Genomic DNA, 20,730 nt, shown 5'->3' with positions numbered 1-20,730 from the left:
AAAAATGGTGCCAAACGGTTGCAAATGCTCCTCTGAAAGGTTTGGCGGTCGAAAGAGAAGGCTTTTTATCACAGGAAAAGAAATCAGCCCTCGACAACTTAACCGGCAGAGAAATAGTTTTTTGAAAAAATCCCTAAGCCCCGGGGTCACAATTTAATCAAAAATCTGACGTGCGGCAATTGACTCAGAAATGGTGCCAAACGGTTGCAAATGCTCCTCTGAAAGGTTTGGCGGTTGAAAGAGAAGGGTTTTTATCACAGGAAAAGAAATCAGCCCTTGACAACTTAACCGGCAGGAAAAGATTTTCTTGAAAAAATCCCTAAGCCCCGGGGTCACAATTTCATCAAAACTCTGACGTTCGGCAATTGACTCAGAAATGTTGCCAAACGGTTGCAAATGCTCCTCTGAAAGGTTTGGCGGTCGAAAGAGAAGGCTTTTTATCACAGGAAAAGAAATCAGCCTTCGACAACTTAACCAGCAGAAAAATATTTTTTTGAAAAAATCCCTAAGCCCCGGGGTCACAATTTCATCAAAACTCTGACTTTTGGTAATTGACTCAAAACTGGTGCCAAACTGTTGCAAATGCTCCCCTGAAAGGTTTGGCGGTCAAAACATGAGGTTTTTTATCACAGGAAAAGAAATCAGCCCTCGACAACTTAACCGTCAGAGAAATATTTTTTTGAAAAAATCCCTAAGCCCCGGGGTCAGAATTTCATCAAATCTCTGACTTTCGGCAATTGACTTAGAAATGGTGCCAAACGGTTGTAAATGCTCCCCTGAAAGGTTTGGCGGTCGAAACAGGAGGTTGTTTATCACAGGAAAAGAAATCAGCCCTCGACAACTTATTCGGCAGAAAAAGATATTTTCGAAAAAATCCCTAAGCCCCGGGGTCACAATTTCATCAAATCTCTGACTTTCGGCCATTGACTCAGAAATGGTGCCAAACGGTTTTAAATGCTCCCCTGAAAGGTTTGGCGGTCGAAACAGGAGGTTTTTTATCACAGGAAAAGAAATCAGCCCTCAAAAACTTATTCGGCAGAAAAAGATATTTTTGAAAAAATCCCTAAGCCCCGGTGTCACAATTTCATCAAAAATCTGACGTTCGGCAATTGACTCAGAAATGGTGCCAAACGGTTGCAAATGCTCCCCTGAAATGTTTGGCAGTCGAAAGAGAAGGCTTTTTATCACAGGAAAAGAAATCAGCCCTCGACAACTTAAACGGCAGGAAAAGATCCCGGGGTCACAATTTCATCAAAACTCTGACTTTCGGCAATTGATTCCCAAATGGTGCCAAACGGTTGCAAATGCTCCCCTGAAAGGTTTGGCGGTCAAAACATGAGGTTTTTTATCACAGGAAAAGAAATCAGCCCTCGACAACTTAACCGTCAGAGAAATATTTTTTTGAAAACATCACTAAGCCCCGGGGTCACAATTTCATCAAATCTCTGACTTTCGGCAATTGACTTAGAAATGGTGCCAAACGGCTGCAAATGCTCCCCTGAAAGGTTTGGCGGTCAAAACAGGAGGTTGTTTATCACAGGAAAAGAAATCAGCCTTCGACAACTTAACCGGCAGAAAAATATCTTTTTGAAAAAATCCCTAAGCTCTGACTTTTGGCAATTGACCCCAAACTGGTGCCAAACTGTTGCAAATGCTCCCCTGAAAGGTTTGGCGGTCAAAACATGAGGTTTTTTTATCACAGGAAAAGAAATCAGCCCTCGACAACTTAACCGTCGGAGAAATATTTTTTTGAAAAAATCCCTAAGCCCCGGGGTCACAATTTCATAAAATCTCTGACTTTTGGTAATTGACTCAAAACTGGTGCCAAACTGTTGCAAATGCTCCCCTGAAAGGTTTGGCGGTCAAAACATGAGGTTTTTTATCACAGGAAAAGAAATCAGCCCTCGACAACTTAACCGTCAGAGAAATATTTTTTTGAAAAAATCCCTAAGCCCCGGTGTCACAATTTCATCAAAAATCTGACGTTCGGCAATTGACTCAGAAATGGTGCCAAACGGTTGCAAATGCTCCCCTGAAATGTTTGACAGTCGAAAGAGAAGGCTTTTTATCACAGGAAAAGAAATCAGCCCTCGACAACTTAAACGGCAGGAAAAGATATTTTCGAAAAAATCCCTAAGCCCCGGTGTCACAATTTCATCAAAAATCTGAAGTTTGGCAATTGACTCAGAAATGGTGCCAAACGGTTGCAAATGCTCCCCTGAAATGTTTGGCAGTCGAAAGAGAAGGCTTTTTATCACAGGAAAAGAAATCAGCCCTCGACAACTTAAACGGCGGGAAAAGATCCCGGGGTCACAATTTCATCAAAACTCTGACTTTCGGCAATTGATTCCCAAATGGTGCCAAACGGCTGCAAATGCTCCCCTGAAAGGTTTGGCGGTCAAAACAGGAGGTTGTTTATCACAGGAAAAGAAATCAGCCTTCGACAACTTAACCGGCAGAAAAATATCTTTTTGAAAAAATCCCTAAGCTCTGACTTTTGGCAATTGACTCCAAACTGGTGCCAAACTGTTGCAAATGCTCCCCTGAAAGGTTTGGCGGTCAAAACATGAGGTTTTTTTATCACAGGAAAAGAAATCAGCCCTCGACAACTTAACCGGCAGAAAAATATTTTTTTGAAAAAATCCCTAAGCCCCGGGGTCACAATTTCATAAAATCTCTGACTTTTGGCAATTGATTCAAAAATGGTGCCAAACGGTTTTAAATGCTCCCCTGAAAGGTTTGGCAGTCGAAAGAGAAGGCTTTTTATCACAGGAAAAGAAATCAGCCCTCGACAACTTAACCGGCAGAGAAATAGTTTTTTGAAAAAATCCCTAAGCCCCGGGGTCACAATTTCATCAAAACTCTGACTTTCGGCAATGGACTCAGAAATGGTGCCAAACGGTTGCAAATGCTCCCCAGAAAGGTTTGGCGGTCGAAAGAGAAAGTTTTTTATCACAGGAAAAGAAATCAGCCCTCGACAACTTAACCGGCAGAGAAATAGTTTTTTGAAAAAATCCCTCAGCCCCGGGGTCACAATTTCATCAAAACTCTGACTTTCGGCAATTGACTCAGAAATGGTGCCAAACGGTTTTAAATGCTCCCCTGAAAGGTTTGGCGGTCGAAAGAGAAGGCTTTTTATCACAGGAAAAGAAATAAGCCCTCGACAACTTAACCGGCAGGAAAAGATTTTCTTGAAAAAATCCCTAAGTCCCCGGGGTCACAATTTCATCAAAACTCTGACTTTTGGCAATTGACTCAAAACTGGTGCCAAACTGTTGCAAATGCTCCCCTGAAAGGTTTGTCGGTCAAAACATGAGGTTATTTATCACAGGAAAAGAAATCAGCCCTCGACAACTTAACCGTCAAGGAAATATTTTTTTGAAAAAATCCCTAAGCCCCGGGGTCAGAATTTCATCAAACCTCTGACTTTCGGCAATTGATTCAAAAATGGTGCCAAACGGTTGCAATGCTCCCCTGAAAGGTTTGGCGGTCGAAAGAGAAGGCTTTTTATCACAGGATAAGAAATCAGCCTTCGACAACTTAACCAGCAGAAAAATATTTTTTTGAAAAAATCCCTAAGCCCCGGGGTCACAATTTCATCAAATCTCTGACTTTCGGCAATTGATTCAAAAATGGTGCCAAACGGTTGCAAATGCTCCCCTGTATGGTTTGGCGGTCGAAAGAGAAGGCTTTTTATCACAGGAAAAGAAATCAGCCTTCGACAACTTAACCAGCAGAAAAATATTTTTTTGAAAAAATCCCTAAGCTCCGGGGTCACAATTTCATCAGAACTCTGACTTTCGGCAATTGATTCAAAAATGGTGCCAAACGGTTGCAAATGCTCCTCTGAAAGGTTTGGCGGTCGAAAGAGAAGGCTTTTTATCACAGGAAAAGAAATCAGCCTTCGACAACTTAACCAGCAGAAAAATATTTTTTTGAAAAAATCCCTAAGCCCCGGGGTCACAATTTCATCAAAACTCTGACTTTTGGCAATTGACTCAAAACTGGTGCCAAACTGTTGCAAATGCTCCCCTGAAAGGTTTGGCGGTCAAAACATGAGGTTTTTTATCACAGGAAAAGAAATCAGCCCTCGACAACTTAACTGTCAGAGAAATATTTTTTTGAAAAAATCCCTAAGCCCCGGGGTCAGAATTTCATCAAATCTCTGACTTTCAGCAATTGACTCAGAAATGGTGCCAAACGGTTTTAAATGCTCCCCTGAAAGGTTTGGCGGTCGAAACAGGAGGTTTTTTATCACAGAAAAAGAAATCAGCCCTCAAAAACTTATTCGGCAGAAAAAGATATTTTTGAAAAAATCCCTAAGCCCCGGTGTCACAATTTCATCAAAAATCTGACGTTCGGCAATTGACTCAGAAATGGTGCCAAACGGTTGCAAATGCTCCCCTGAAATGTTTGACAGTCGAAAGAGAAGGCTTTTTATCACAGGAAAAGAAATCAGCCCTCGACAACTTAAACGGCAGGAAAAGATATTTTCGAAAAAATCCCTAAGCCCCGGTGTCACAATTTCATCAAAAATCTGACGTTCGGCAATTGACTCAGAAATGGTGCCAAACGGTTGCAAATGCTCCCCTGAAATGTTTGGCAGTCGAAAGAGAAGGCTTTTTATCACAGGAAAAGAAATCAGCCCTCGACAACTTAAACGGCAGGAAAAGATCCCGGGGTCACAATTTCATCAAAACTCTGACTTTCGGCAATTGATTCAAAAATGGTGCCAAACGGTTGCAAATGCTCCTCTGAAAGGTTTGGCGGTCGAAAGAGAAGGCTTTTTATCACAGGAAAAGAAATCAGCCCTCGACAACTTAACCGGCAGAGAAATAGTTTTTTGAAAAAATCCCTAAGCCCCGGGGTCACAATTTCATCAAAAATCTGACGTTCGGCAATTGACTCAGAAATGGTGCCAAACGGTTGCAAATGTTCCTCTGAAAGGTTTGGCGGTCGAAAGAGAAGGCTTTTTATCACAGGAAAAGAAATCAGCCCTCGACAACTTAAACGGCAGGAAAAGATTTTTTTGAAAAAATCCCTAAGCCCCGGGGTCACAATTTCATCAAATCTCTGACTTTCGGCAATTGATTCAAAAATGGTGCCAAACGGTTGCAAATGCTCCCCTGAAAGTTTTGCGGTCGAAAGAGAAGGCTTTTTATCACAGGAAAAGAAATCAGCCCTCGACAACTTAACCGGCAGGAAAAGATTTTCTTGAAAAAATCCCTAAGCCCCGGGGTCACAATTTCATCAAAAATCTGACGTTCGGCAATTGACTCAGAAATGGTGCCAAATGGTTGCAAATGCTCCTCTGAAAGGTTTGGCGGTCGAAAGAGAAGGGTTTTTATCACAGGAAAAGAAATCAGCCCTCGACAACTTAACCGGCAGGAAAAGATTTTCTTGAAAAAATCCCTAAGCCCCGGGGTCACAATTTCATCAAAACTCTGCCTTTCGGCAATTGACTCAAAACTGATGCCAAACGGTTGCAAATGCTCCCCTGAAAGTTTTGTGGTCGAAAGAGAAGGCTTTTTATCACAGGAAAAGAAATAAGCCCTCGACAACTTAACCGGCAGGAAAAGATTTTCTTGAAAATATCCCTAAGCCCCGGGGTCACAATTTCATCAAAACTCTGACTTTTGGCAATTGACTCAAAACTGGTGCCAAACGGTTGCAAATGCTCCCCTGAAAGGTTTGGCGGTCAAAACATGAGGTTTTTCATCACAGGAAAAGAAATCAGCCCTCGACAACTTAACCGTCAGAGAAATATTTTTTTGAAAAAATCCCTAAGCCCCGGGGTCAGAATTTCATCAAATCTCTGACTTTCGGCAATTGACTTAGAAATGGTGCCAAACGGTTGTAAATGCTCCCCTGAAAGGTTTGGCCGTCGAAACAGGAGGTAGTTTATCACAGGAAAAGAAATCAGCCCTCGACAACTTATTCGGCAGAAAAAGATATTTTCCAAAAAAATCCCTAAGCCCCGGGGTCACAATTTCATCAAATCTCTGACTTTCGGCCATTGACTCAGAAATGGTGCCAAACGGTTTTAAATGCTCCCCTGAAAGGTTTGGCGGTCGAAACAGGAGGTTTTTTATCACAGGAAAAGAAATCAGCCCTCAAAAACTTATTCGGCAGAAAAAGATATTTTTGAAAAAATCCCTAAGCCCCGGTGTCACAATTTCATCAAAAATCTGACGTTCGGCAATTGACTCAGAAATGGTGCCAAACGGTTGCAAATGCTCCCCTGAAATGTTTGACAGTTGAAAGAGAAGGCTTTTTATCACAGGAAAAGAAATCAGCCCTCGACAACTTAAACGGCAGCAAAAGATATTTTCGAAAAAATCCCTAAGCCCCGGTGTCACAATTTCATCAAAAATCTGACGTTCGGCAATTGACTCAGAAATGGTGCCAAACGGTTGCAAATGCTCCCCTGAAATGATTGGCAGTCGAAAGAGAAGGCTTTTTATCACAGGAAAAGAAATCAGCCCTCGACAACTTAAACGGCAGGAAAAGATATTTTCGAAAAAATCCCTAAGCCCCGGGGTCACAATTTCATCAAAACTCTGACTTTCAGCAATTGACTCAAAACTGGTGCCAAACGGTTGCAAATGGTCCCCTGAAAGTTTTGCGGTCGAAAGAGAAGGCTTTTTATCACAGGAAAAGAAATCAGCCCTCGACAACTTAACCAGCAGAAAAAGATATTTTTGAAAAAATCCCTAAGCCCCGGGGTCACAATTTCATCAAAACTCTGACTTTCGGCAATTGATTCAAAAATGGTGCCAAACGGTTGCAAATGCTCCTCTGAAAGGTTTGGCGGTCGAAAGAGAAGGCTTTTTATCACAGGAAAAGAAATCAGCCCTTGACAACTTAACCGGCAGAGAAATAGTTTTTTGAAAAAATCCCTAAGCCCCGGGGTCACAATTTCATCAAAAATCTGACGTGCGGCAATTGACTCAGAAATGGTGCCAAACGGTTGCAAATGCTCCTCTGAAAGGTTTGGCGGTCGAAAGAGAAGGCTTTTTATCACAGGAAAAGAAATCAGCCTTCGACAACTTAACCAGCAGAAAAATATTTTTTTGAAAAAATCCCTAAGCTCTGACTTTTGGCAATTGACTCAAAACTGGTTCCAAACTGTTGCAAATGCTCCCCTGAAAGGTTTGGCGTTCGAAAGAGAAGGCTTTTTATCACAGGAAAAGAAATCAGCCTTCGACAACTTAACCGGCTGAAAAATATTTTTTTGAAAAAATCCCTAAGCCCCGGGGTCACAATTTCATCAAAAATCTGACGTTCGGCAATTGACTCAGAAATGGTGCCAAACGGTTGCAAATGCTCCTCTGAAAGGTTTGGCGGTCGAAAGAGAAGGGTTTTTATCACAGGAAAAGAAATCAGCCCACGACAACTTAACCGGCAGGAAAAGATTTTCTTGAAAATATCCCTAAGCCCCGGGGTCACAATTTCATCAAAACTCTGCCTTTCAGCAATTGACTCAAAACTGGTGCCAAACGGTTGCAAATGCTCCCCTGAAAGTTTTGTGGTAGAAAGAGAAGGGTTTTTATCACAGGAAAGGAAATCAGCCCTCGACAACTTAACCGGCAGGAAAAGATTTTCTTGAAAAAATCCCTAAGCCCCGCGGTCAGAATTTCATCAAAACTCTGACTTTCGGCAATTGACTCAGAAATGGTGCCAAACGGTTGCAAATGCTCCCCTGAAAGGTTTGGCGGTCGAAAGAGAAGGCTTTTTATCACAGGAAAAGAAATCAGCCCTCGACAACTTAACCAGCAGAAAAAGATATTTTTGAAAAAATCCCTAGGCCCCGGGGTCACAATTTCATCAAAACTCTGACTTTCGGCAATTGACTCAGAAATGGTGCCAAACGGATGCAAATGCTCCCCTGAAAGGTTTGGCGGTCGAAAGAGAAGGCTTTTTATCACCGAAAAAGAAATCAGCCCTCGACAACTTAACCGGCAGAAAAATATTTTTTTGAAAAAACCCCTAAGCTCTGACTTTTGGCAATTGACTCAAAACTGGTGCCAAACTGTTGCAAATGCTCCCCTGAAAGGTTTGGCGGTCAAAACATGAGGTTTTTTATCACAGAAAAAGAAATCAGCCCTCGACAACTTAACCGTCAGAGAAATATTTTTTTGAAAAACTCCCTAAGCCCTGGGGTCAGAATTTCATCAAACCTCTGACTTTCGGCAATTGACTTAGAAATGGTGCCAAACGGTTGCAAATGCTCCCCTTAAATGTTTGGTGGTCGAAAGAGAAGGCTTTTTATCACAGGAAAAGAAATCAGCCCTCGACAACTTAACCGGCAGGAAAAGATTTTCTTGAAAAAATCCCTAAGCCCCGGGGTCACAATTTCATCAAATCTCTGACCTTCGGCAATTGATTCAAAAATGGTGCCAAACGGTTTTAAATGCTCCCCTGAAAGGTTTGGCGGTCGAAAGAGAAGGCTTTTTATCACAAGAAAAGAAATCAGCCCTCGACATCTTAACCGGCAGAAAAAGATATTTTTGAAAAAATCCCTAAGCCCCGGGGTCACAATTACATCAAAACTCTGACTTTCAGCAATTGACTCAAAACTGGTGTCAAACGGTTGCAAATGCTCCCCTGAAAGGTTTGGCGGTCGAAAGAGAAGGCTTTTTGTCACAGGAAAAGAAATCAGCCCTCAACAAATTAACCGGCAGAGAAATAGTTTTTTGAAAAAATCCCTAAGCCCCAGGGTCAGAATTTCATCAAATCTCTGACTTTTGGGAATTGACTTAGAAATGGTGCCAAACGGTTTTAAATGCTCCCCTGAAAGGTTTGGCGGTCGATACAGGAGCTTGTTTATCACAGGAAAAGAAATCAGCCCTCGACAACTTAACCAGCAGAAAAAGATATTATTGAAAAAATCCCTAGGCCCCGGGGTCACAATTTCATTAAAACTCTGACTTTCGGCAATTGACTCAGAAATGGTGCCAAACGGTTGCAGATGCTCCCCTGAAAGGTTTGGCGGTCGAAAGAGAAGGCTTTTTATCACAGGAAAAGAAATCAGCCTTCGAAAACTTAACCGGCAGAAAAATATTTTTTTGAAAAAAACCCTAAGCCCCGGGGTCACAATTTCATCAAAACTCTGACTTTCAGCAATTGACTCAAAACTGGTGCCAAACGGTTGCAAATGCTCCCCTGAAAGGTTTGGCGGTCAAAACATGAGGTTTTTTATCACAGGAAAAGAAATCAGCCAACAACTTAACAGGCAGATAAATGTTTTTTTTGAAAAAATCCCTAAGCCCTGAGGTCACAATTTCATCAAAAATCTGACTTTCGGCAATTGATTCAAAAATGGTGCCAAACGATTGCAAATGCTCCTCTGAAAGGTTTGGCGGTGGAAAGAGAAGCCTTTTTATAATAGGATAAAAAATCAGCCTTCGACAACTTAACCGGCAGAAAAATATTTTTTTGAGAAAACCCCTAAGCTCTGACTTTTGGCAATTGACTCAAAACTGGTGCCAAACTGTTGCAAATGCTCCCCCGAAAGGTTTGGCGGTCAAAACATGAGGTTTTTTATCACAGGAAAAGAAATCAGCCCTCGACAACTTAACCGTCAGAGAAATATTTTTTTGAAAAAATCCCTAAGCCCCGGGGTCAGAATTTCATCAAATCTCTGACTTTCGGCAATTGACTTAGAAATGGTGCCAAACGGTTGCAAATGCTCCCCTGAAATGTTTGGCGGTCGAAAGAGAAGGCTTTTTATCACAGGAAAAGAAATCAGCCCTCGACAACTTAACCGTCAGAGAAATATTTTTTTGAAAAAATCCCTAAGCCCCGGGGTCAGAATTTCATCAAATCTCTGACTTTCGGCAATTGACTTAGAAATGGTGCCAAACGGTTGCAAATGCTCCCCTGAAATGTTTGGCGGTCGAAAGAGAAGGCTTTTTATCACAGGAAAAGAAATCAGCCCTCGACAACTTAACCGGCAGGAAAAGATTTTCTTGAAAAAATCCCTAAGCCCCGGGGTCACAATTTCATCAAAACTCTGACTTTCGGCAATTGACTCAAAACTGGTGCCAAACGGTTGCAAATGCTCCCCTGAAAGGTTTGGCGGTCAAAACATGAGGTTTTTTATCACAGGAAAAGAAATCAGCCAACAACTTAACCGGCAGAGAAATGTTTTTTTTGAAAAAATCCCTAAGCCCTGAGGTCACAATTTCATCAAAAATCTGACTTTCGGCAATTGATTCAAAAATGGTGCCAAACGATTCCAAATGCTCCTCTGAAAGGTTTGGCGGTGGAAAGAGAAGCCTTTTTATAATAGGATAAAAAATCAGCCCTCGACAACTTAACTGGCAGAAAAATATTTTTTTAAAAAAATCCCTAAGCCCCGGGTCACAATTTCATCAAAAGTCTGATTTTCGGCAATTGACTCAAAACTGGTGCCAAACGGTTGCAAATGCTCCCCTGAAAGGTTTGGCGGTCGAAAGAGAAGGCTTTTTATCACAGGATAAGAAATCAGCCCTCGACAACTTAACCAGCAGAAAAAGATATTTTTGAAAAAATCCCTAAGCTCCGGGTCACAATTTCATGAAAAGTGTGACTTTCGGCAATTGACTCAAAACTGGTGCCAAACGGTTGCATATGCTCCCCTGAAAGGTTTGGCGGTCGAAAGAGAAGGCTTTTTATCACAGGAAAAGAAATCAGCCTTCGACAACTTAACCGGCAGAAAAATATTTTTTTGAAAAAATCCCTAAGCTCTGACTTTTGGCAATTGACTCAAAACTGGTGCCAAACGGTTGCAAATGCTCCCCTGAAAGGTTTGGCGGTCAAAACATGAGGTTTTTCATCACAGGAAAAGCAATCAGCCCTCGACAACTTAACCGTCAGAGAAATATTTTTTTGAAAAAATCCCTAAGCCCCGGGGTCAGAATTTCATCAAATCTCTGACTTTCGGCAATTGACTTAGAAATGGTGCCAAACGGTTGCAAATGCTCCCCTGAAATGTTTGGCGGTCGAAAGAGAAGGCTTTTTATCACAGGAAAAGAAATCAGCCCTCGACAACGTATTCGGCAGAAAAATATTTTTTTGAAAAAATCCCTAGGCCCCGGGGTCACAATTTCAGCAAATCTCTGACTTTCAGCAATTGATTCAAAAATGGTGCCAAAAGGTTGCAAATGCTCCCCTGAAAGGTTTGGAGGTCGAAAGAGAAGGCTTTTTATCACAGGAAAAGAAATCAGCCTTCGACAACTTAACTGACAGAAAAATATTTTTTTGAAAAAATCCCTAAGCCCCGGGGTCACAATTTCATCAAAACTCCGACTTACAGCAATTGATTCAAAAATGGTGCCAAACGGTTGCAAATGCTCCCCTGAAAAGTTTGGCGGTCGAAACAGAAGGCTTTTTATCACAGGAAAAGAAATCAGCCAACAACTTAACAGGCAGAGCAATGTTTTTTTTGAAAAAATCCCTAAGCCCTGAGGTCACAATTTCATCAAAAATCTGACTTTCGGCAATTGATTCAAAAATGGTGCCAAACGATTGCAAATGCTCCTCTGAAAGGTTTGGCGGTGGAAAGAGAAGCCTTTTTATAATAGGATAAAAAATCAGCCTTCGACAACTTAACCGACAGAAAAATATTTTTTTGAGAAAACCCCTAAGCTCTGACTTTTGGCAATTGACTCAAAACTGGTGCCCCGGGGTCAGAATTTCATCAAATCTCTGACTTTCGGCAATTGACTTAGAAATGGTGCCAAACGGTTGCAAATGCTCCCCTGAAAGGTTTGGCGGTCAAAACATGAGGTTTTTTATCACAGGAAAAGAAATCAGCCCTCGACAACTTAACGGTCAGAGAAATATTTTTTTGAAAAAATCCCTAAGCCCCGGGTCAGAATTTCATCAAATCTCTGACTTTCGGCAATTGACTCAGAAATGGTGCCAAACGGTTGCAAATGCTCCCCTGAAAGGTTTGGCGGTCGAAACAGGAGGTTGTTTATCACAGGAAAAGAAATCAGCCCTCGACAACTTAACCGGCAGGAAAAGATTTTCTTGAAAAAATCCCTAAGCCCCGGGGTCACAATTTCATCAAAACTCTGACTTTCGGCAATTGACTCAAAACTTGTGCCAAACGGTTGCAAATCGTCCCCTGAAAGTTTTGCGGTCGAAAGAGAAGGCTTTTTATCACAGGAAAAGAAATCAGCCCTCGACAACTTAACCAGCAGAAAAAGATATTTTCGAAAAAATCCCTAAGCCCCGGGGTCACAATTTCATCAGAAATCTGACGTTCGGCAATTGACTCAGAAACGGTGCCAAACGGTTGCAAATGCTCCTCTGAAAGGTTTGGCGGTCGAAAGAGAAGGGTTTTTATCACAGGAAAAGAAATCAGCCCTCTACAACTTAACCGGCAGGAAAAGATTTTCTTCAAAAAATCCCTAAGCCCCGGGGTCACAATTTCATCAAAACTCTGACTTTCAGCAATTGACTCAAAACTGGTGCCAAACGGTTGCAAATGGTCCCCTGAATGGTTTGGATATTTTTTCGAAAATATCTTTTTCTGCTGAATAAGTTGTCGAGGGCTGATTTCTTTTCCTGTGATAAACAAGCTCCTGTATCGACCGCCAAACCTTTCAGGGGAGCATTTAAAACCGTTTGGCACCATTTCTAAGTCAATTCCCAAAAGTCAGAGATTTGATGAAATTCTGACCCTGGGGCTTAGGGATTTTTTCAAAAAACTATTTCTCTGCCGGTTAATTAGTTGAGGGCTGATTTCTTTTCCTGTGATAAAAAGCCTTCTCTTTCGACCGCCAAACCTTTCAGGGGAGCATTTGCAACCGTTTGACACCAGTTTTGAGTCAATTGCTGAAAGTCAGAGTTTTGATGTAATTGTGACCCCGGGGCTTAGGGATTTTTTCAAAAATATCTTTTTCTGCCGGTTAAGATGTCGAGGGCTGATTTCTTTTCCTGTGATAAAAAGCCTTCTCTTTCGACCGCCAAACCTTTCAGGGGAGCATTTAAAACCGTTTGGCACCATTTTTGAATCAATTGCCGAAGGTCAGAGATTTGATGAAATTGTGACCCCGGGGCTTAGGGATTTTTTCAAGAAAATCTTTTCCTGCCGGTTAAGTTGTCGAGGGCTGATTTCTTTTCCTGTGATAAAAAGCCTTCTCTTTCGACCACCAAACATTTAAGGGGAGCATTTGCAACCGTTTGGCACCATTTCTAAGTCAATTGCCGAAAGTCAGAGATTTGATGAAATTCTGACCCCGGGGTTAGGGAGTTTTTCAAAAAAATATTTCTCTGACGGTTAAGTTGTCGAGGGCTGATTTCTTTTTCTGTGATAAAAAACCTCATGTTTTGACCGCCAAACCTTTCAGGGGAGCATTTGCAACAGTTTGGCACCAGTTTTGAGTCAATTGCCAAAAGTCAGACCTTAGGGGTTTTTTCAAAAAAATATTTTTCTGCCGGTTAAGTTGTCGAGGGCTGATTTCTTTTTCGGTGATAAAAAGCCTTCTCTTTCGACCGCCAAACCTTTCAGGGGAGCATTTGCATCCGTTTGGCACCATTTCTGAGTCAATTGCCGAAAGTCAGAGTTTTGATGAAATTGTGACCCCGGGGCCTAGGGATTTTTTCAAAAATATCTTTTTCTGCTGGTTAAGTTGTCGAGGGCTGATTTCTTTTCCTGTGATAAAAAGCCTTCTCTTTCGACCGCCAAACCTTTCAGGGGAGCATTTGCAACCGTTTGGCACCATTTCTGAGTCAATTGCCGAAAGTCAGAGTTTTGATGAAATTGTGACCCCGGGGCTTAGGGATTTTTTCAAGAAAATCTTTTCCTGCCGGTTAAGTTGTCGAGGGCTTATTTCCTTTCCTGTGATAAAAACCCTTCTCTTTCTACCACAAAACTTTCAGGGGAGCATTTGCAACCGTTTGGCACCAGTTTTGAGTCAATTGCCGAAAGGCAGAGTTTTGATGAAATTGTGACCCCGGGGCTTAGGGATTTTTTCAAGAAAATCTTTTCCTGCCGGTTAAGTTGTCGTGGGCTGATTTCTTTTCCTGTGATAAAAACCCTTCTCTTTCGACCGCCAAACCTTTCAGAGGAGCATTTGCAACCGTTTGGCACCATTTCTGAGTCAATTGCCGAACGTAAGATTTTTGATGAAATTGTGACCCCGGGGCTTAGGGATTTTTTCAAAAAAATATTTTTCAGCCGGTTAAGTTGTCGAGGGCTGATTTCTTTTCCTGTGATAAAAAGCCTTCTCTTTCGACCGCCAAACCTTTCAGGGGAGCATTTGCAACTGTTTGGCACCAGTTTTGAGTCAATTGCCGAAAGTCAGAGTTTTGATGAAATTGTGACCCCGGGGCTTAGGGATTTTTTCAAGAAAATCTGTTCCAGCCGGTTAAGTTGTCGAGGGCTGATTTCTTTTCCTGTGATAAAAAGCCTTCTCTTTCGACCGCCAAACATTTCAGGGGAGCATTTGCAACCGTTTGGCACCATTTCTAAGTCAATTGCCGAAAGTCAGAGTTTTGATGAAATTCTGACCCCGGGGCTTAGGGATTTTTTCAAAAAAATATTTTTCTGCCAGTTAAGTTGTCGAGGGCTGATTTTTTTTCCTGTGATAAAAAGCCTTCTCTTTCGACCGCAAAACTTTCAGGGGAGCATTTGCAACCGTTTGGCACCAGTTTTGAGTCAATTGCTGAAAGTCAGAGTTTTGATGAAATTGTGACCCCGTGGCTTAGGGATTTTTTCAAAAAAATATTTTTCTGCCGGTTAAGTTGTCGAAGGCTGATTTCTTTTCCTGTGATAAAAAGCCTTCTCTTTCGACCGCCAAACCTTTCAGGGGAGCATTTGCAACTGTTTGGCACCATTTCTAAGTCAATTGCCGAAAGTCAGAGATTTGATGAAATTCTGACCCCGGGGCTTAGGGATTTTTTCAAAAAAATATTTCTCTGACGGTTAAGTTGTCGAGGGCTGATTTCTTTTCCTGTGATAAAGAACCTCATGTTTTGACCGCCAAACCTTTCAGGGGAGCATTTGCAACAGTTTGGCACCAGTTTTGAGTCAATTGCCAAAAGTCAGAGCTTAGGGATTTTTTCAAAAAAATATTTTTCTGCCGGTTAGGTTGTCGAAGGCTGATTTCTTTTCCTGTGATAAAAAGCCTTCTCTTTCGACCGCCAAACCTTTCAGGGGATCATTTGCAACCGTTTGGCACCAGTTTTGAGTCAATTGCCGAAAGTCAGACTTTTGATGAAATTGTGACCCGGGGCTTAGGGATTTTTTTAAAAAAATATTTTTCTGCCGGTTAAGTTGTCGAGGGCTGATTTTTTATCCTATTATAAAAAGGCTTCTCTTTCCACCGCCAAACCTTTCAGAGGAGCATTTGCAATCGTTTGGCACCATTTTTGAATCAATTGCCGAAAGTCAGATTTTTGATGAAATTGTGACCTCAGGGCTTAGGGATTTTTTCAAAAAAAAACATTTCTCTGCCGGTTAAGTTGTTGGCTGATTTCTTTTCCTGTGATAAAAAGCCTTCTCTTTCGACCGCCAAACCTTTCAGGGGAGCATTTGCAACCGGTTGGCACAAGTTTTGAGTCAATTGCCGAAAGTCAGAGTTTTGATGAAATTGTGACCCCGGGGCTTAGGGATTTTTTCAAGAAAATCTTTTCCTGCCGGTTAAGTTGTCGAGGGCTGATTTCTTTTCCTGTGATAAAAAGCCTTCTCTTTCGACCGCCAAACATTTCAGGGGAGCATTTGCAACCGTTTGGCACCATTTCTAAGTCAATTGCCGAAAATCAGAGATTTGATGAAATTCTGACCCCGGGGCTTAGGGATTTTTTCAAAAAAATATTTCTCTGACGGTTAAGTTGTCGAGGGCTGATTTCTTTTCCTGTGATAAAAAGCCTTCTCTTTCGACCGCCAAACATTTCAGGGGAGCATTTGCAACCGTTTGGCACCAGTTTTGAGTCAATTGCAGAAAGGCAGAGTTTTGATGAAATTGTGACCCCAGGGCTTAGGGATTTTTTCAAGAAAATCTTTTCCTGCCGGTTAAGTTGTCGTGGTCCCCTGAATGGTTTGGCGGTCGAAAGAGAAGGCTTTTTATCACAGGAAAAGAAATCAGCCCTCGACAACTTAACCGGCAGGAAAAGATTTTCTTGAAAAAATCCCTAAGCCCCGCGGTCACAATTTCATCAAAACTCTGACTTTCAGCAATTGACTCAAAACTGGTGCCAAACGGTTGCAAATGGTCCCCTGAAAGTTTTGCGGTCGAAAGAGAAGGCTGTTTATCACAGGAAAAGAAATCAGCCCTCGACAACTTAACCAGTAGAAAAAGATATTTTTGAAAAAATCCCTAAGCCCCGGGGTCACAATTTCATCAAAAATCTGACGTTTGGTAATTGACTCAGAAATGTTGCCAAACGGTTGCAAATGCTCCCCCGAAAGGTTTGGCGGTCGAAAGAGAAGGCTTTTTATGACAGGATAAGAAATCAGCCCTCGACAACTTAACCAGCAGAAAAAGATATTATTGAAAAAATCCCTAGGCCCCGGGGTCACAATTTCATCAAAACTCTGACTTTCGGCAATTGACTCAGAAATGGTGCCAAACGCTTGCAAATGCTCCCCTGAAAGGTTTGGCGGTCGAAAGAAAAGGCTTTTTATCACAGGAAAAGAAATCAGCCTTCGACAACTTAACCGGCAGAAAAATATTTTTTTGAAAAAATCCCTAAGCCCCGGGGTCACAATTTCATCAAAACTCTGACTTTCAGCAATTGACTCAAAACTGGTGCCAAACGGTTGCAAATGCTCCCCTGAAAGTTTTGCGGTCGAAAGAGAAGGCTTTTTATCACAGAAAAAGAAATCAGCCCTCGACAACTTAACAGTCAGAAAAATATTTTTTTGAAAAAATTCCTAAGCCCCGGGGTCACAATTTAATCAAAACTCCGACTTACAGCAATTGATTCAAAAATGGTGCCAAACGGTTGCAAATGCTCCCCTGAAAGGTTTGGCAGTCGAAACAGAAGGCTTTTTATCACAGGAAAAGAAATCAGCCGTCAACAAATTAACCGGCAGAGAAATAGTTTTTTGAAAAAATCCCTAAGCCCCGGGGTCACAATTTCATCAAAACTCCGACTTTCGGCAATTGACTCAGAAATGGTGCCAAACGGTTGCAAATGCTCCCCTGAAAGGTTTGGCGGTCGAAAGAGAAGGCTTTTTATCACAGGAAAAGAAATCAGCCCTCGACAACTTAACCGTCAGAGAAATATTTTTTTGAAAAAATCCCTAAGCTCTGACTTTTGGCAATTGACTCAAAACTGGTGCCAAACTGTTGCAAATGCTCCCCTGAAAGGTTTGGCGGTCAAAACATGAGGTTTTTTATCACAGAAAAAGAAATCAGCCCTCGACAACTTAACCGTCAGAGAAATATTTTTTTGAAAAACTCCCTAACCCCGGGGTCAGAATTTCATCAAATCTCTGACTTTCGGCAATAGACTCAGAAATGGTGCCAAACGGTTGCAAATGCTCCTCTGAAAGGTTTGGCGGTCGAAAGAGAAGGCTTTTTATCGCAGGAAAAGAAATCAGCCCACGACAACTTAACCAGCAGAAAAAGATATTTTTGAAAAAATCCCTAGGCCCCGGGGTCACAATTTCATTAAAACTCTGACTTTCGGCAATTGACTCAGAAATGGTGCCAAACGGTTGCAGATGCTCCCCTGAAAGGTTAGGCGGTCGAAAGAGAAGGCTTTTTATCACAGGAAAAGAAATCAGCCCTCGACAACTTAACCAGCAGAAAAAGATATTATTGAAAAAATCCCTAGGCCCCGGGGTCACAATTTTATTAAAACTCTGACTTTCGGCAATTGACTCAGAAATGGTGCCAAACGGTTGCAGATGCTCCCCTGAAAGGTTTGGCGGTCGAAAGAGAAGGCTTTTTATCACAGGAAAAGAAATCAGCCTTCGAAAACTTAACCGGCAGAAAAATATTTTTTTGAAAAAAACCCTAAGCCCCGGGGTCACAATTTCATCAAAACTCTGACTTTCTGCAATTGACTCAAAACTGGTGCCAAACGGTTGCAAATGCTCCCCTGAAAGTTTTGCGGTCGAAAGAGAAGGCTTTTTATCACAGAAAAAGAAATCAGCCCTCGACAACTTAACCGGCAGAAAAATATTTTTTTGAAAAAATCCCTAAGCTCTGAGTTTTGGCAATTGACTCAAAACTGGTGCCAAACTGTTTCAAATGCTCCCCTGAAAGGTTTGGCGGTCAAAACATGAGGTTTTTTATCACAGGAAAAGAAATCAGCCCTCGACAACTTAACCGTCAGAGAAATATTTTTTTGAAAAAATCCCTAAGCCCCGGGGTAAGAATTTCATCAAATCTCTGACTTTCGGCAATTGACTTAGAAATGGTGCCAAACGGTTGCAAATGCTCCCTGAAAGTTTTGCGGTCGAAAGAGAAGGCTTTTTATCACAGGAAAAGAAATCAGCCCTCGACAACTTAACCGTCAGAGAAATATTTTTTTGAAAAAATCCCTAAGCCCCGGGGTCACAATTTCATCAAATCTCTGACTCTCGGCAATTGATTCAAAAATGGTGCCAAACGGTTGCAAATGCTCCCCTGAAAGGTTTGGCGGTCGAAAGAGAAGGCTTTTTATCACAGGAAAAGAAATCAGCCCTCGACAACTTAACCGGCAGGAAAAGATTTTCTTGAAAAAATCCCTAAGCCCCGGGGTCACAATTTCAGCAAATCTCTGACTTTCGGCAATTGATTCAAAACTGGTGCCAAACGGTTTTAAATGCTCTCCTGAAAGGTTTGGCGGTCGAAAGAGAAGGCTTTTTATCACAGGAAACGAAATCAGCCCTTGACAACTTAACCAGCAGAAAAAGATATTTTTGAAAAAATCCCTAAGCCGCGGGGTCACAATTTCATCAAAAATCTGACGTTTGGTAATTGACTCAGAAATGGTGCCAAACGGTTGCAAATGCTCCCCTGAAAGGTTTGGCGTTCGAAAGAGAAGGCTTTTTATCACAGGATAAGAAATCAGCCCTCGACAACTTAACCAGCAGAAAAAGATATTATTGAAAAAATCCCTAAGCCCCAGGGTCACAATTTCATCAAAACTCTGACTTTCGGCAATTGACTCAGAAATGGTGCCAAACGCTTGCAAATGCTCCCCTGAAAGTTTTGCGGTCGAAAGAGAAGGATTTTTATCACAGGAAAAGAAATCAGCCCTCGACAAATTAACCGGCAGAGAAATAGTTTTTTGAAAAAATCCCTAAGCCCCGGGGTCACAATTTCATCAAAACTCTGACTTTCGGCAATTGACTCAGAAATGGTGCCAAACGGTTGCAAATGCTCCCCTGAAAGGTTTGGCGGTCGAAAGAGAAGGCTTTTTATCACAGGAAAAGAAAACAGCCCTCGACAACTTAAACCGGCAGAGAAATAGTTTTTTGAAAAAATCCCTAAGCCCCGGTGTCAGAATTTCATCAAATCTCTGACTTTCGGCAATTGACTTAGAAATGGTGCCAAACGGTTTTAAATGTTCCCCTGAAAGGTTTGGCGGTCGAAAGAGAAGGCTTTTTATCACAGGAAAAGAAATCAGCCCTCGATAACTTAACCGGCAGAAAAATATTTTTTTGAAAAAATCCCTAAGCCCCGGGGTCACAATTTCATCAAAACTCCGACTTACAGCAATTGATTCAAAAACGGTGCCAAACGGTTGCAAATGCTCCCCTGAAAGGTTTGGCGGTCGAAAGAGAAGGCTTTTTATCACAGGAAAAGAAATCAGCCTTCGACAACTTAACCGGCAGAAAAATATTTTTTTGAAAAAATCCCTAAGCTCTGACTTTTGGCAATTGACTCAAATCTGGTGCCAAACTGTTGCAAATGCTCCCCTGAAAGGTTTGGCGGTCAAAACATGAGGTTTTTTATCACAGGAAAAGAAATCAGCCCTCGACAACTTAACCGTCAGAGAAATATTTTTTTGAAAAAATCCCTATGCCCCGGGGTCAGAATTTCATCAAATGTCTGACTTTCGGCAATTGACTTAGATATGGTGCCAAACGGTTGCAAATGCTCCCCTGAAATGTTTGGCGGTCGAAAGAGAAGGCTTTTTATCACAGGAAAAGAAATCAGCCCTCGACAACTTAACCGGCAGAAAAATATTTTTTTGAAAAAATCCCTAAGCCCCGCGGTCACAATTTCATCAAAACTCTGACTTTCAGCAATTGACTCAAAACTGGTGCCAAACGGTTGCAAATGGTCCCCTGAAAGTTTTGCGGTCGAAAGAGAAGGCTTTTTATCACAGGAAAAGAAATCAGCCCTTGACAACTTAACCAGCAGAAAAAGATATTTTTGAAAAAAATCCCTAAGCCCCGGGGTCACAATTTCATCAAAAATCTGACGTTTGGTAATTGACTCAGAAATGGTGCCAAACGGTTGCAAATGCTCCCCTGAAAGGTTTGGCGTTCGAAAGAGAAGGCTTTTTATCACAGGATAAGAAATCAGCCCTCGACAACTTAACCAGCAGAAAAAGATATTATTGAAAAAATCCCTAAGCCCCGGGGTCACAATTTCATCAAAACTCTGACTTTCGGCAATTGACTCAGAAATGGTGCCAAACGCTTGCAAATGCTCCCCTGAAAGTTTTGCGGTCGAAAGAGAAGGATTTTTATCACAGGAAAAGAAATCAGCCCTCGACAAATTAACCGGCAGAGAAATAGTTTTTTGAAAAAATCCCTAAGCCCCGGGGTCACAATTTCATCAAAAATCT

Source organism: Podarcis cretensis, assembly GCF_951804945.1.
Source record: "Podarcis cretensis genome assembly, chromosome: 12".
Taxonomy (NCBI): Eukaryota; Metazoa; Chordata; class Lepidosauria; order Squamata; family Lacertidae; genus Podarcis; species Podarcis cretensis.
This window is presented reverse-complemented; position numbering follows the sequence as displayed.